The sequence below is a fragment of the Carettochelys insculpta genome, chromosome 17, assembly GCF_033958435.1.
Source record: "Carettochelys insculpta isolate YL-2023 chromosome 17, ASM3395843v1, whole genome shotgun sequence".
In the NCBI taxonomy this organism is placed as follows: Eukaryota; Metazoa; Chordata; order Testudines; family Carettochelyidae; genus Carettochelys; species Carettochelys insculpta.
In genome coordinates this window covers 9,541,081-9,558,409 of record NC_134153.1, presented here as the reverse complement: position 1 = coordinate 9,558,409, position 17,329 = coordinate 9,541,081, and the positions used below count along the sequence as shown (strand labels likewise).

General features: G+C 46.5%; 1 protein-coding gene and 1 long non-coding RNA gene across 4 annotated transcripts in view; both read right to left on the bottom strand.

Moving 5' to 3' along the window:
• Positions 1-17,329, bottom strand: part of LAMA5 (laminin subunit alpha 5) — a 178,643-nt gene that overhangs the window by 121,227 nt on the left and 40,087 nt on the right. The window lies entirely within an intron of this gene.
• Positions 1,726-5,092, bottom strand: LOC142022402 (uncharacterized). The gene is made up of 3 exons (XR_012647950.1): positions 5,040-5,092; positions 3,279-3,534; positions 1,726-1,831 (listed from the first exon to the last, which is right to left on the bottom strand). It is a non-coding gene; the product is annotated as an uncharacterized LOC142022402 (long non-coding RNA).

The window sequence follows — 17,329 nt, the reverse complement described above, 5'->3', positions numbered from 1 at the left end:
CACACTGACTTGAGTCCTCTGGACTTATATCCATGGAAGTTGGTCCATTCCAGGCCTGACTCTCCACTGCCCTGCACACTATGCAGTCTCCCCCTGCCAGGTGGGGCTGCAATCCTACCTATCAATATTCTCCACTCACTCCCACAGGTGGTAGCTTTTTCACGCTCCATTTGCACAGTTGACAGATATTGCCATGTGCAACCCAACACAGAATCAGGCACCCCAGTAGGTACAGAGCAATGAAGTGAGTTGCTCAAGAACATAAGAGTCTGGATTAGAACCGGAGATCTTGGTCCCCAGTGCCATGCTTGATCCAAACCTCTCAGCCTCATCGCCAGACACCTTGCAGGGCTGAGTGGATTCACAGCAAAACCAGAAATGCCCTTAGCTCGGGGAGACAGAAGATTTCCTACAAAGTTGGAATGCAGCCCAAGTAAAAGCTGGGACCACAAGATCAAAGCAAACCAAGCAGTCTAAACAGGATCAGGTGTCGCAAAAGTGAATGTCACTGATTTCCTAAGAAACAGGGCAAAATGCAGTTAACAAGTTGAGGTTTGCTTTGACGTTAGGGATTTGTTGGGACCCCAAACTCAGAACAAGGCTCTGGTGTGCAACCACTGAATGCAAAAATAATATTCTGTGCCATGTGTCTTTCCATGAGTGTCACAGCGATCCTCTTAAAAAGTCTCCTTCACAGTCAGTAGTGATGCATGTTTCCTTGAAGACTGTGGATTACGCTGTCGGTCATAGTGCACTACAGGTGGAACCTCTAACCTGGAACTCTCCCCTCTGGCAATATACATGGTCTGGCATGATTTTAGTTAGCAAGATGACTACTTACCATGAGGGTGGCCAAGTTTCCTGTGGTCCCATAAACTTTGACTGCATCTACACTACGAGATAAAATTCAATTTAAAAGGAGTTAGCTCCTCATTAAAAGGTCACTGTCATCTCGGTAAATGTCATTAGGACGATTTACTCTACCCTAATATTGATAACAAAATGTAATATTAACAGACGGATATAGCATCAATCTCAAGTTTAAGACGTTGAATAAAGGCTAGTGTGGAAGCACCATGTCTTTCAGTCGAATTTATTAGCCTTCACAAGTGTCCCCTATATATCCCACAAAGCTACCTGCTGCACCTGGTTCCCAGCCCCCCCGGCTACTAGCAGGAGCCAGGAAATTGACCAGGGCTGCTGTGCTGTCAGTTTCCTGGGTTGCCCAAGCTGCAGGGACCTGGGAAACCCACAGCATTGCTGCACCTGGGTCCCGGCTCAGAATGTGGGGCTGAGGGAACTGTGGGATAGCTTCCCACAATGCACTGCTGCAACAGTCAATGTTTGGTGAATCAGTGTGGAAGCAATATGTTGAATTTGTTGGGAGCTTGGGGGAAGTGAGGATACTCAAAATCAAATTTAAAAAAATTGGCATTATAAAATTGATTTTTGATAAATTTGAATTTATCTTTTAGTGTAGATGTAGCCTTCGTTTCCAGTAACCAGTCCTGATGTTCTGTGCTGTTACTTAGCTCTAATTTGCCCCTAAATGTCTTCTAAGACCCCCATAAACAGTGGAAGTGTTGATAATGCTGCTAGACAATATTGACCTCTTGTAGTCCGGCAAATTCTCTTGGTCAGCACCATTCAGGTGCTGAGGGTGCAGGATTAGGGAGAGTCAACCTGTAGTATTATATGCACAGGTACAGTGACAGAGCAGGGCTCATCAGCCTGAAGGTTTATAAGCAGGCTTCTCAAACTGAAGCTCCCAGCGTCCATTGAAGCAGGGGTTAATGTGACTTGCTAATCTTACTGCTCTCAAATGTTGACTCTAAAGTGAAAGGAAATGAGAGATTCAATTTACAAATCCAGCAATGTCAGGGGACAGCGGTATCTCGGGACAGAGTCAGCCCTGTTTGAAGAAGGCTGTAATCTGAGTAAGGCTAATGGGACAATCTTCAATTTCTCCAATGTCTCTGTTTAACAACCCAAAGCACCTCTAGGCCTTTTATATGGCCATGTCCCCTCTCCCTCCCATTCCCGCATCCAGCACAGAACAGCTGCTTTAATCCCCTTTCGAACATCAGCACTACCCCAGAACAGCAGCTGCAGTAACCCTTCCTCCTCCAAATAGAATTAAAACCACAAATAATGTCTTGATAACATAAAGCCTCTGAGACTCTCTGTAGGATTTCAAGGTCTCCGTCCTTTCATGTAGAGCTGTAAGTTTTAACATTTAACAAATATTTAACATTTAAATAGTTCCATTATTTTAGTGCAGCAGGGAAGGGGGCCGTGAGCAGGAGAGCTGGGAGGAGGGACGGCTGAGTCTGCCCCTGTCAGAGCTGTACAGCCCCGCTGAGGAGGAGGGGGAAGGAAGGAAGGAGAAGGAACAGGGGCAGCATACACGTGCAGCTAGAGGAAATCGTTGGTTGAGGCAGGTTAAACCTGGGTTTTGGCTCAGAGGGGTTAATCCTGGGAATGGGGGCGGGGGTTGGGGCTGAGAAGGTTAATCCTAGGGATTGGGGGCAAAAGTAAACTTTCTAACTGATACAAATCACTGTGTGGGTACTGTTCTTAAAACTGGGGTTACGAAAAGTACAGTTTGACATTTATTAAGGATTGTCTCATTCACACGAATTGTGGTTCCTGAAGTATTGCTTTTGCAACTGAACTTGAAAAAAAATAGCTCTTCTCGCTACTTTGGTTGCAGACCCCTGGCCTAACTGTCCACCACCACAGACCAATACCCCCGTAAGAGTTGCTGGCATGCAGAAGACCGGCATCTGAATTTCACAGACATAACGTTGTTTGGACACACATGAGCTGGTGGCACAAAGTCTAAATAAAAGGGGGGCATTTAAAAATAACTCACTCAAACCTAGACTGCTGGGCCACAAACCCAGATCAGGTTTTTGTTGGAAACATGTCCATTTCTTGAGGCAAAAAGGTACCATTTTCAAAAGCTCTCAGCACTAGCCTAACTCTGCTCAGGAGGACTTTTACCACAAACTTCAGTAAGTAGAAATAAGCCAGGGCTGCCAAGTTCTTTGTGGAGGGGATTTTCAAAAATGTTACAAAAAACACATCCCTGTATGCAGGCATTATCTGACAGAATGCAAGGCTTCTCTTTGTTACACACAGAACAACCTGTAAAAATAAATATGGACTAGGAACGAAGATGAAAACTCTGAAGGTTTATTACATTTCCACTAGGGAAATCCTTTTATAGTTATTATTTCAAATGGTTATTAATAGACGCTACCCATTTTACTTACTTCCATAATGTGGCAGCAACGGAAGCCAAAAACAATTTATAATCCAAGGAAAGGAAAGCAGCTGAGTGCTCTGGGGCAGGTCTTGTTTTAGCTGGATTCCACAAGCCTTAGAGACTACTTTTCCACGGAGAATGAATTGACTCAATTTTAATGCCAGCTTGATTGTAAGAAGATTTTCCATTAGCTTCTGGAACTGCTCCACCCAAGGCTGGATTATTTTAGAGCATGAGCTCACTGTCCAATGAACAATCATGAACTGGAAGGACACAGACAAATATTCTCCATTCCCAGGATGAGACCCTGAATCCCTCCCAGGAAACCTCATGATAGCACTAATTTAGGGTGACCATATCTCCTGTGGCCAAATATGGGACGTGGGGGACTGACACCGTCTCGGCCAAAATGGAACAGATGGTTACCTACCTGGGAGTCAGGTGGTGGCTGCTCTGTGCTTGGGGTGACTAGGGCAGGCAAAGCTCCTGGCTCCCCACAGCCAGGGGAAGTCAGGCAGCAGCTGCACCACCACACGGGTCCAGCTCCAGCTCTCCCCAGCTGGGGGAAGCCAGGTGGCAGCTGCACTGCACTGCAGATCTAGATCCCCCCCAGCCAGGGGAAGTCAGGTGGCTAGTAAAGTGGAATACAGGGCAATTAGCTCCTTTGGCAAAATAAAATCAGGACGCTGGGATGGCACCTGAAATACGGCGCCGTCCCACTCAAAACGGGACGGATGGTCACCCTGCATTAATAGACAGAAACTAATTCTGCCCTTATAAGCCTCCTGTGCTCTAGCTCAAGGGTGGGGAACTTCCATGGCTGCTCAGGGTTAGCCAGTGGTGGGCTGCGAGACAGATTGTTTATTTGAGCATGAGCAGACACTGCCACTCCCATTGGCCGAGAACAACATATTTAAGCTATACATAATGAATGCAATCAGCTGGGATAGGGAGCAAGAATCAACAGATCATAAAGAGCTAATACATCCCTGAGTAGATCTCCCTACTCTTTATTCACCCCTTAGGGTAATTTAGTAACTCTCCATTGTGTTTGGTCAACTGTTAACATCCAGTTGCCCACGTACTGGTACGCAGAGAATAGCATTAATAGTCATGGATTTATGGCTTTTTTTTAAATATACACAGACAATATATAGGGCTGCCAGTCAGTTAAAAATCATATGATTATCTCAAAAAGTAATTGCAATTAACTGCAGTTTTCAATTGCACTGCTGTACAAAATGCCAACTGACATTTATTAAATATTGGATATTTTTCTACATTTTTAAATATAGGCTGAACCTCTCTAATCCAAAACTCTTGTCCAGCAACATCTGTAATCCGTCATGACTTTAGTTAGCCAGACAACCACTTATGTGTGTGGCCAAGTTTCCCATACTTCCATAAACTTTTGTTACAGCCACCAGTCCTAGCTCTCAGTGTTCTGTGCTGTTCTTTAGCTGTAATTTACCTCTAAATGTCTTCTGAGAGCCCAGTAAACTGGGGAAGTGTTAGTAATGCATCAGACAATATCGACCTCCAGTGGTCCTGCAAATTCTCTCGTTTGGACGAGTCAAATCCAGAGAGTGCCAGACGAGAGGCTTAATTTGTGCAGACTACAATGAGTTAAGTGCTCACTTTACATTATTTTTATTAGGAATATGTCAACTGCCAAAATGATAAACAAAAGAAACTGTGCTAAACTGAAAAATACTAGAAGTGTGATTTGTATCATGAAAGTGTAATTCACAAACACAATGTTACATACCTGCATTCAAAAAACACAACATAAGATGTGGGAGTTTACAAGTCCACTCAGTCCTACTTCTTGTTCAACCACTCACTATGAGAAACAAAACCTATTTCCATTAGCAGGAGATAATGCTGCCTGCTTCTTATTTACAATGTCATCTGAAAGCAAGAACAGGCATTACCATAGTGCTTTTACATCTGTCACTGCAAAGTATTTAAATGTCAGAGGTGCTGAATATTCATATGCCCTTTGTGCTTCAGTCACCATTCCAGAGGACATGCTCTCATTTGGATGATGCATGTTAAAAAATAACGCATTAATAAAATTTGTGATTTCTCTCTTTGGGGGAGCATTTTAGCTCTCCCACATATTTCATGTTAAAGTAGTCTCAGTTGATGATGACCAGCACACATTGTTCACTTTCACTAGAAATCTGATAAAATACAAAGAAGGTACCAATGTGAGATTTCTTAAGATAGCTTCAGCATACAACCCAAGGTTGAAAAATGCGAAGTACCTTTCAAAATCTGAGGGATAAGGTATGGAGCATGCTTTCAGAAGCCTTCAAAATAAAAGCAACACTCTGTTCCAGTTAGAAGCTAGACACCTGTGGCCACCCTAGTTCACCTCCCCACTGTGGGCACTGCAACCTGGCTGCTAGTGCTCAAGAATCCAATGCTTCTTAAGTCTGGCCTGGTCCTCTGATGAAGCAGCAGCCAGGCCAAGTTCGAAAGAACCGCACTGCAACCTTGTGTGCCAGGTCACAATGCCTGGAGCACAGAACAGCCAGCTCCAAAGGGCAGGAGCCAACAACTAGGGCAGAGGTGTTTGTCACTTCAAGCAGGACATTCTCAAAACCCAACACTGCTGGGAAATCTGAAGCTGCATATCTGCACTTTCTACAGCAACCAGAATTCTGGGCTGTATTGCATTACATTGTCCAGACCTCCTGTGTTTCAGACAGGTCAGTTCAACAAGTCACGGCTGGCTTTTCAGCAGTGTGATTAAGGCCCCAGTCTAGCAATATACAACCCAAGAGCAGATGGGGATTTCAGCACGCAGCTCTACTAACTTCAGCTTGCACCAGAATTTGTAGGACTGGGGTCTAAACCATTATAAAACAATTTGCAACATCAATACCACCCTGTACCATAAACCCACTGACCGCTACGCCTACCTTCATGCCTCCAGCTTCCATCCCAGACACACCACACGATCCATTGTCTACAGCCAAGCACTAACATATAACTGCATTTGCTCCAACCCCTCCGACAGAGAAACACCTACAGGATCTCTACTAAGCAATCTTGAAACTGCAATACCCACCTGAGGAAGTGAAAAAACAGATCAACAGAGCCAGACATGTGCCACGAAGCCTCTTACTACAGGACAAGCCCAAGAGAGAAACCAACAGAACACCGTTAGCCACCACCTACAGTCCTCAGCTAAAACCTCTACAGCGCATCATCAGGGATTTGCAACCCTTCCTGGACAATGATCCTCCACTTTCACAGGCCTTGGGAGGCAGACCAGTCCTTGCTCACAGACAACCTGCCAACCTGAAGAAAATCCTAACCAGCAACTATACACTGTACCACAGTCACTAACTCAGGGACCCATCCATGCAACAAACCTCGTTGCCAGCTCTGCCCACATATCTACACCAGCAACACCATTACAGGACCTAACCAGATCAGCCACACCATCGTGGGTTCATTCAGCTGCACATCTACCAATATAATTTATGCCATCATGTGCCAGCAACGCCCCCCTGCTATATACATTGGACAAACTGGACAGTCTCTACGTAAAAGAATAAACGCACCCAAATCAGATATCAGAAATGGCAATATACAAAAACCCGCAGGGGAGCACTTCAATCTCCCGGGCCACACAGTAGCAGACTTAAAAGTAGCTATCCTACAGCAAAGAAATTTCAGGACCAGACTCCAAAGAGAAATTGCTGAGCTACAATTTATCTGCAAATTCAACGCCCGCAGCTCAAGCTTAAACAAAGACTGTGAACAGCTGGCTAAATACAGCAGCAGCTTCCCCTACCTTGGTGTCACACCTCCAGATCAGCTGCTGGTAGTAAGCCTCACCCTTGCTGACTGAGCTAACCTTGTTATCCCCACCCTTGCTCGGACTTATTTATACTTGGCCCTGCAGATTTCCAAGACCAGCATCTGATGAAGTGAGTCTGTGCTCACGAAAGCTGATGCTCAAAACTTTTCTGTTAGTCTATAAGGTGCCTCAGGACCCTTCGTTGCTGTTACAGATCCAGACTAACATGGCTACCCCTCTGACAATTTGCATCTTGTGACTGATGTTCAGGGCAATCTCAAAGGATTTCAGCAGCGTGTAAACAGAGCTCTTTCCCCTGAGAGAAGTGCTCCCACATTATCAGCCAGAATTTCAGAATGTAGAGATGGCCAAAATTCCAGGGCTTCCTTCTAGTACAAAAAAGTCCCAACTGAAGAAATTTGGCCTGACCTTTAATACTGTTCCATTTTTCTGTGCTATTTAAAAACAAACTATATGTCCATCTATTTTTTGCACAGCTCCTATCTGGAGACAGCATAACCGGATAAAAAAAGTCTCTTCAGCAGGACTGACTCAACGAGCGATTTGGTATTAGAAATGCTATTTGCAGTGTATTCATGAACAATATAGACACATTTGGACAGCATCTCAGGGGGCATTTATTACTATTGGGAAACAAAACCAAGAAGGTAGAGTGCTTGCAAGATGTCACTACCCCTTAGATCAGGGTTTCTTAAAGCACATTCCATGCAACACTGGTGTTCTGTGAGCAATTCGCAGGTGTGTTGTGATTATCTGACACTTTAATATCATACACTGATGGGATATATATTTTCTTATTAAAACCAGATACAATGGCACTTCATTGCTATAATACCTGATTAAACTACTTAATTTTTGTTTTTGCTGCATATGTTGCTGTTTGGTTTTGGAGGGGGAGGTTGTTTTGATCTGATTTTTTTTTTAAAGAAAATTTTCATAAGGGTTCTGCAGAAAAAAATATTGTTTGGTGTTCCTTGGTTTCAGAAGTTTAAGAAACACTGCCTTAGACCAGCTAAATTGATAAGTACCAGCTGAAGATTTAGCCCTTCAGCTTGCAGAGGCAGCAACTGTGTCTTTTGTGTGCTTTGTAGAAAGTCTCTGAGTACACTCTCAACTCTAGGCAAACACAGGGTATTTAACTTTGCTGTAGGAAGAACTTTCAAGTGACAGATTATTGCAGAACCCTGCTTAGAAACAAGCCAGGATAAAAAGGGGAGGGGAAGAAAGGACACTGAAGGGGAGAAGCACAGATGAAATCAGAGAGAGCAAGCAACAGATTGTGATGATTTGGGAAAGGGTTACAGGACCCTTTAAGGGGAAAAAAACACCTCCCCCTCAAACCCAGATGCACTGAAAAGTAATCACCATGGAAACAAAACAAAACAGCAGTCACGTAGCACTTTAAAGACTAACAAAATCCTCTGCTCTGTCCTGCCAAGCTTATCACTGAATAAATCATTGTTAGCTTTTAAAGTGCTACGTGACTGCTGTTTTGTTTTAGAACACAGACTAACACAGCTATTTCTCTGTTAACTAGTCACCATGGGAACAGTTTGCATAAAACATCCCAGTTGGAGAAAGGGGAAACCCACTGATGAGGAAAAACCCCAGGTCATGCCAGAGATTGGAAGAGAGATCGCATCGCACCTAGGCTGCCGGAGTTTGAATTTCATTGCAAACTGAATGCCCAGCTCAGGAATCTCAGATAGCTCATGCACTCAGATCCAAAGAAAGCATCTGCACAAACACCTGGGGAATGTAACAACAGTTTTGCATGGTTAAGCCCACTCTGCAGACTCAGACGGTTTGTAAAAAACTCCCCAAAGCCATACTGACCTCGGATCAATTTCTTTAGCCCTCTCCTCACACCCTGCATTCTTGAAAAGTTTCTGAACCATACTTACATGGAAGATTGCAGTCAACCTGTGTATGAAAATCCTTTCCCCTCAGGTTAGCATCCCTGTAATTATAGAAAGCCAACTTCCTAACAAGTGAAGGGGAAAAAAAAAAATCACCATGAAATGTGCAGCCAAAGATGGATGGATTCCTTCCCTTTGAAGGAGTGAACATCAGACATCACAAGACAGATTAGTGAAATGAGAATGCAAGAGAGAGAAGGCAAAGGAGGTTATAGGAGAGAGAGTCCTTGTGATTAACCCAAGGCCTCATGCAGAAATGAGGCTGTAGAGATGGACCCATTTCAAGGGACTAAAGCTGAATTTAAAAAATGACATAATGTGCATTGTGTCGTAAGACTTGGAGCACACTGATTTCTTGTATCTGTGCTAAACACATTGGGACTTATTTCAGGTATGTCACAAGCCAGCTCAGCTGTATTACCTGCCCTGTTACAGGTCAGCTTAGAATTCCCTAAACTAGGCTACTAATTTGGGCACTTCAGGAGCATGACTAATTCAGCATGCAGGGCTCTCACATCAGAGCAGCTACAGGCTTTTATTCTTTATGGTACAAAGTAGAAGAGGCCCAAGCCTAGGCTCTACCCCAGACTGTTTTTTTCATCAGAAAGCTCACAAAGGCTCTGAGAGGGAGTTTGTGGGGACAGGAAGAACTGTGATGGCTGGTGTGGTGTTGAAATCTGGTGCTGCTTGCTGGACTTTTGTGCCTATTTTAGCTGCACACAGGCCCCAGGTACCTAAAGCTGTCTGTACAAGTCAGCCAAAACTGAGTTTCCTTGTTCACTCCCCATTTGGCAGCTCAAACCAGGTGATCAAGCTCAGATTGGTGGAAAAGAGGAGCAGCACAGGGAATTTAAGGCCCCACTTATATTCCAAATATAAGCAAGTTTGGGCTCTTGTTCACCATCAAGTCCAATCTGCAACATAGACAGCCCAGATTTTCCTTGGTGATGGTGCATGAGTAACAGCTCATCAGTATTACATACTCCAAGTGTACTGGAATACCTGTGCTGTGAGCTGACTCCCTGAGTCAGCCTGACCAGGTCACAGATTTCCAACTCTTTTCCTTACTAGCAGGGGCTGGTATCCTTCTCTTTTGGTCCTCAAATTAAATGCTCTATAGAAATCACATCTCACTGACATTGTCCTTTCAGGCTCTTCACAGTGCCTCAGGAGATGGCTGGAGCCCAGCAGTCACTCAGCAAGGTGGTATGAAGACAGGTAAACTCCTACATGACAAACCACCTGGAAGGAAGGCACAGAGGAGGAGGGCAGACGGTATAGCATAAGGCAGGTGGGAATGGAAGCCCTCAGGAGCTGTTCAGACTGTGGCAGAAATAAGGCACCACTGAAATCTGAAATGAGTTCTGCTGGTGTTGAAACCTTTAAAAGGAGGGATGGGGGGGAAAAAAATCAGTTGAGGCCACACAAGTGAGAAGGGGGGGGGAGAGAAAAAAAAAACACCACACCAATCCCCTCATATACCACCCCCAGAGCTTGGTGCGGGGGGGGGTGTGAGGGGGGAGCACAGGGACAGTATATTTTGTGGAGCCCCTTTAGGCTCTGGACTGGGGCCAAAAAATGGGTTCATTGTAGGAGAGGGCTGCTGGGAAGAGGGCTTGGGATAACGGGTCCGGGTAAGAGGATGGTTCAGGAGTGAGTTGGGTGGTGGGGTGTGCTTACCTGCCCAGCTCCCCAGAGGCACACATGGCTCCTTGTCCCATCGCTCCCAGCCGTTGCCCCCAACTGTGCCTATTGGCTGCAATCTGGCCAATCAGCATGGTGGGGGGGGAACCTCGAGGCAGCATTTCCTGGCACTGCCATCACCCCAGCTGGGGGAAAGGGGTAGCAATGCATGGAGCTACTTCCCTCCGCCAGACAGAGCACATGGGCCGACTCCCGCCCTGGCTTGCCTGACACTGACCTGTGAGGCTCAGGACTTCACACCCCTTACCCTGTAGTGGGCTGGATGCTGGGGCAAGGTAGAGGGGAGAGCCCAAAGCCTTGGCAGCGGTGAGCTGGATCCAGCCCACAGGCTGTAAGTTCCCCACTTGCACCGCTGGCTCGTCAGCTGAATTCTGACAAGTGACATGCACTCAGGGGTATGAAATGCCCCAAGATTCTCTGGTCTTCTCTTGCTTCTCAGAGCAGCGTGGGCTACCCACAGCCCATGAGTCACAGCCTGCAATTCAGGCTCCAGCTCTGGGACTTCTACAGAGGCCTCTATCAGCACAGGAAGAAAGTAGTTAGGGCAGCTGAAGTTCCATTCTGGACAGAATACAACCTGTCACAATGAAGAGATGACCAGAGTGATTGAAACACAGGAGCTAATTTTCTATCTCCACTATGCCTGGGTCTTCATCCATCTAAACTCTGCATTAAAGAGGCCAGGTGAGGCAATCACATCTGTTAATGGGCCAAGGGCAGAGAGCTCTTCCTCAGGTCTGGGAAAGGTAGCCAGCGTCACAGCTCCACACAAGGTTGGACAGAGAGTTCCTTCTGTGTAGTGCAAAAGCCAAAAGCTCACAAACCCACGATGACCCAGTGTAAGATATTACCTCACCCACCTTGTCTCAGTAATATCCTGGGACTGGCCGGGCTGCAACAATGCTAAATAAACTTTGTGTCAGACCAGAGGCCTGTTTAAGGGCACAGGCCATGAGGAAGTCATAGAACAGAGTTTTCTTTAGTCGGCCTTGTGAAAATCACTTTCCCTGGAACCTAGTTAATTGGTCCCTTTAGACTCATTTCAGATTTCCATAAGGAGCTACTATCCTCCCTAGCTGTTTACTTGTTCCAGAAGAACCCTTGAGAGTCTTAGCCATCAAAGCTCAACATGAACAAAGGCCAATAGCTAATTAGCAGCCCCCATGGTTTTCATCAGGAGATTATGAAATGTAAATGCACGGTGGGCTGTTCACCTACTTTGGCTTCACTATAGTCGCTCGCAAAGCAACTCAGAGGTTGTCAAGGCCATTCAAGTTGTGTGTTATTTTTAGGACTCCAAATACTGGATTGACATCCGGGAAGACTTAGGAGTTAAGTCCAATTCTCCCAGTATTCAGGACCAAATTACTCATAACACAAGAGATTAGATTGGCTCCTTATATCCTGTGGGGTCTTTTATTTTGGGCCTTTTTTTTTTTTTTTTTTTTTTTTTGCTTGGCTTGTAATCCTCTTTGCTTAGCAAAACGCAAAGTATTAAGCTGTGTTCTTTCTTGGTCAATAAGGTTATCTCCACATAACGTTTCCTCTGGGGAAAATGGAACTCCCAAAATTCCATTCTAGTACTTTCTAAAGCTCATTTGAACAGCTTTTCTTGGCACTGGGGAGCTGTAAGGAAGAGAACCGAAGAAGGATAAAACGGTGAACCATTCGTAAAGTAATGCATTCCTTGGGCAACGTGAAATGCGATTGATGCCTTGCTTTTAAAGTGTACAGCGGTGGCAGTTCTCTTGCAGCATTTTAGGCAATATTTATCTTGGCTCTGTGTGCTGCACTGATTTCAATTCCTTAGGTACTTATATGGTCCCCAGTACCACAGTATCTGAGCATCCCACAATATTCAATGTAGAGATCTTTACAACACCTTCGACAGATAGGAAATTCTCTTATCCTCATCTGACAGAGGACGTCTGTGGCAGAGCAGGGAACTGAACACAGGTCTCGAGTCCCTTGCTAGTGACCTGACCACTTCTCTTATTTATGATGAGCACTTTAGTCTGTGCCCATCAGGGTTTTTTTTGTAGCTGCCAAAAAATAGATTTTCATCAGATTTGGGCTCAGTCTGGTTCATTTCATCCACTTGAGTTACATTTTCAAGGTCAAGCAATTTCAAAGTGATGCCACCGTTGTAACTGATTTCACTGGCACACAAGATAGAGGTTGCTTTTGAGGTGTCTACAGGCCCTGGTGGAAACAGATCAGGCTGCTCTTGATGGCTTTGTTTCTTTCCTTATGAAATATCGTCCTGACTAGGCAAAGCTGCTCTTCTGCCTGGACAGCTGCCTCACGTAGGATACCACAGGCTCATTCTCAATCAAACTGCATGTGAGGCTGTCAGGAGAGCTAGTGAGAACAGCTAGGGGCCAAAACACCTTCCATAAGTGGATGTCACCCAATGTCTCTCTCCAGCTTCCCCACTGCAGTTGAGTTTCTGAGTGAGACTGGGACATAGATGACAACCAGATGTCAAAGACTATCAGGAAAAGACCAAGGGGAGTCAGATGGCTTGGGGTACAGGAGCAGAGGGAGAAGTAACCAAAGGAGACTACAGTTCCTTGAACACAGGATAAATGTGCATCACTTGTATCAAAGTCCATAACTCGGGTGCACGGCTTGATGGCCAGGGTCTGTTGGACCTTGCTGCTATTTGGTGATCAATGATGGCTTCCCCTCCCCCAAAAATCTGCATCTTGCCATCAAATTGTTCCCATTCACCTCAAATAAAGGCCTCCCGTATATGAGAAAGGGTATCATGATACAGCTGTACCAATATCACTGTACCAGCACAAGCCTCCTGGTGTAGATGCACTTTATGCCAGCTTAAAAGTGCTTTTTAATTGTGTCTACACTACAGCTTAGACTGGCCTAGCTATGAGAGAGACAAGGTTAAGCGAGGTAGTATCTTTTATTGGCCTGCTTTCCGCTGGGGAGAGAGAAGCTTTCAAGTTACACACCGTGTCTCTCTAATTATCCTGGGACCGACAGAGCTGCAACTGCACTGCATACTGGGATACCTAGGTCACTTAAAAAAACCAAAATCTCACATCCCTAACCAACGTAGCTAGGTGAGGCAAGATTGTGGTTTAGGGGCAGGGCACGGATTTTGCCATTGTGATCCATGTCTGTCGCCCTTCACTGTACATTGGGCTCCATCTGGAAGCCAGAACAGAATGCAGCAACACACCCATTAAATATTGCCATAAGAACATTATCCCCAGGCTCAAGGATCCACCTTAGCTGCTTTCTACTTCTAGGTAAAGTTCAAGGAGTTATTTTTACCCAAGTAGTCCTGGCACTTTGCTAGCTGCAGAACTGCTTCTCACCCTGTACTATGCTGTATTACCCCAGTGAGGCAGCCTACAAGACAGACAGACAGACAGACAGTTATATTATTGTATTTAACATACTACTACTATGGATGACTTCGCCTGCAAGCAGAATAAGTACAACTGTCAGGAATCAGGGCAAGACTATGAATGCTCAGTCACCAGCCCATGATGCATGTACAGGCTGACTCTCTCAAGTGGTACCCTTGGGACCTGACTGGTGCTGGACAAGAGAATTTGCCGGACTTCAAGAAGTCAATATTTTCTAGCATGTTACCAACACTTCCACTGCTTACTGGGCTCTTAGACATTTAAAGGTAAATTACAGCTAAATAACAGCAAAGAACCCCGAGACTGGTGACTATAAACAAACTTTATGGGGACCACAGGAAACTTGGCCACACTTATCATAAGTAGTCATCTGGCTACTTAAATCATGCCAGATTACAGATGTTGCCTGACAAGAGAGTTCCAGATTAGAGTGGTTTAACACGCATTATACAATGCCTACCAGCGGCTCCACCCAGCAGGCTCAGCAGGTCACAGAACAGCCGTGGAGATAGACTGATACAGATATAGATGTCTATAGTGCACCATGTTTGGAGATATTTATTGCAGCCCCAATGGGAAAAATGAAACATTTCTGTGTTGGACATAATGAATACCACATTTGCAGTATTAAACAGCTGGAAGCTGGAAAGGTGGCCAAAGAAAACTTCTTCAAGTATAAAAAGTCAACATCTGGGGAGCTCATTTGGGGCCGGCGGGGGGGGGATGGAAAGTAAACCTCTCCAAGTCAACGCAGGGAAAATTTCAATTACGCTCTGTCACAATTCGCAGGCAGGAGCTGATAAGATCACATCATGGGTGTGATATGAACAGCATGTTTTCTATCTACCCCTGGCAGCTTGACTTTCTAAGATTGGAAAGAAGCTGTTTTCATTTAATGGAACCCACTAACTCCCACAGGCAGAGTTTTATGAGGGTTCCTGTCAGCTGCTTGAATGATGGGAACTTCGCTAACCTCAGCCTCACATCTCCTGTCTAACCAGGATGCCCACAGGCATTCACAGCACATTCCAGCTGCAGTAGGATGGCAAGGGAGTCACTCATGCGCTGAGCCAGAAGCAAACCTATCATTTTAAAGCACTCCAAAGGCCAGTCTCTCCTGTGCAGGTCACTCAGGCTGTGTGTACATTTGCACTTCTGTCAGTCAAAGGCTGGGGACGTGCGGGGCAGAACAGTGCGCACCCCCCCACTCCCCCCAAGAGAAGAGAAGTTTCACTGATAGAAGTGCCAGCACGGACACCACTGCTGGCAGGAGACGCTCCCCCACAACAACTACTGCAGCTCACTGGAGGTCATTTAACTGCTTCAGAGTGGCTCCACAGGAGACCTTATGGCAGCACAGCTGCAGCAGTATGGCTGGCCCTGGTAAGGTCTGTAGTGTTGATGTAGCCGAAGATGGATGCCAAGGAGGGAACACTAGTCCCAAACGTCAGGATGCACACAAGACGCTGATGTGTCCGGAACACATTTGGGCTCTAAGTCGCATCCCAGCTCTCTAAATGGCGCTTGGATCTAGCATTCTTCAGCTCCAGCCCTCAACAGTACTGCATTGTCCATGCTTTCCTCCTCCTCTTCCCACCTCCTCTCCCCAACACTCTGCTCCCAGCTGGGAAAGGATTTCCTCAACCTTCTCTCAGAATGCAAAGAAAAAAAGTCTCCTCTGTCACCCACTGTCCTCACCATTCAGCAAGCCACTGGCTGCTCCGTGTTCTTTCCACACTCCTGTTGGCAAGGCAAGGCGGTGGGATACGCCTCCCCAGTAGGTCTGGGGTTGGTCTGACAGTGTCCAGGAGAACGAGCCCACATCTCAGCCCAGTGCTATAACCAGCTAATTTTGTGCCTGAGGCAAGAATATAAAATTGTGCCCCCTCATATCTCATAGTAGTTATTTTGAAGAAAAAAGGCCAATACCTAAATAAATAAAATAATATACCGTCACCACATTGCTAACGCTGGCTGGGGTTCGAGCAGGGACCTGGCAGTACCTGGCTCTGAGGGAGAAGGCTGGGGTTAGAGCAGGGGTCTGTGGGGGGCTGGCTGGCTCTGAGGAAGGAGGGCATTGTCCTTCACAAGCATTCTGGAAATCTACCCTGCCCTCCTCCAGGGCCTGGCACCACCAGACCCCTGCTCTAACCCGCCCCCTCCACACTCCTTCAGAGCCAGGCACCCCGTCTGGTGCTGCCGCCCGCGCTTGTCCCGCCACATGGTGGGATGTGGGTGCAGAGCAGCAGGAGGGGCATCCCACATGGGCAGCTCTTCCTGTGCCACACGTCCAGGGGTGGGGTCAGTGGACAGCTGGGCAGTGTATGGCTATGCCTCAGGCTGCCCCGCATCTGCTGCCTGCCCCAGTCCGGCCCCGCTCCCCTCCAGGACCTGCCACACGGCCCCATGACAGGGTCAGGGCCATAACAAGGGTGAGGGCAAGTGAGGCACTCGCTTGCGCCCCCTCAGCCCTGTGCCCGAGGGGAGTGCCTCACTCGCCTCACCCTTGTTACAACCCTGCCTCAGCCGGCCACGCCCTTCCCTGCTCCTCTCCCAATGCTCTCCACCTGAGAGCTAGTCAGGATGGTTTAATACCATGCAGCAACCTCCAGGGGGATCAGAGGGAGATAGATCAGAAAGAGCTTGTTTGCTTCTTCCTTTGTTTCTAGTGCATTTCTAGTGCACCCTAGAACATGCCAAGACACACCCAACTCACAGCCCATCACCCTCCTGCGTCCAGTGGGTATCAGACCTGTTGTTTCACACCTGTCCCAGCTCCCATAATACAGGTCATATGAAGGGAACAGGGATCATCATGTGGCATAACCTGCCAGGCTACAATAAACACCTCCCTTGGAAGGGTAAGGTCACGGGACCACATTTCACCGCATCAATCTGTCTGGCTCACTCAGGACTGAGTGCAGTAAGAGGAAGCATTTGAAATCCTCTATTTTGCAAGAGGATCCCCCACTGCCCTCCCTACATCCCTAAGGCTTTAATACCGAGCTTCCCAACCACACCTCTCTTTCTACAAACCCTTGCAGGCACCCAACCCTGCTGGGAGCTAAGCAGGATTCCATTCAATTGCCCTTGGGGAAAGGATATGAAATCCTCGCTTGGTCCAATCCAGTCGCTCAGGTACAAAACAAATCCTCTTGGCTGGCTCAGAGCAGCGCACAGCCTTGGGGTGAAGGGGAAGAGA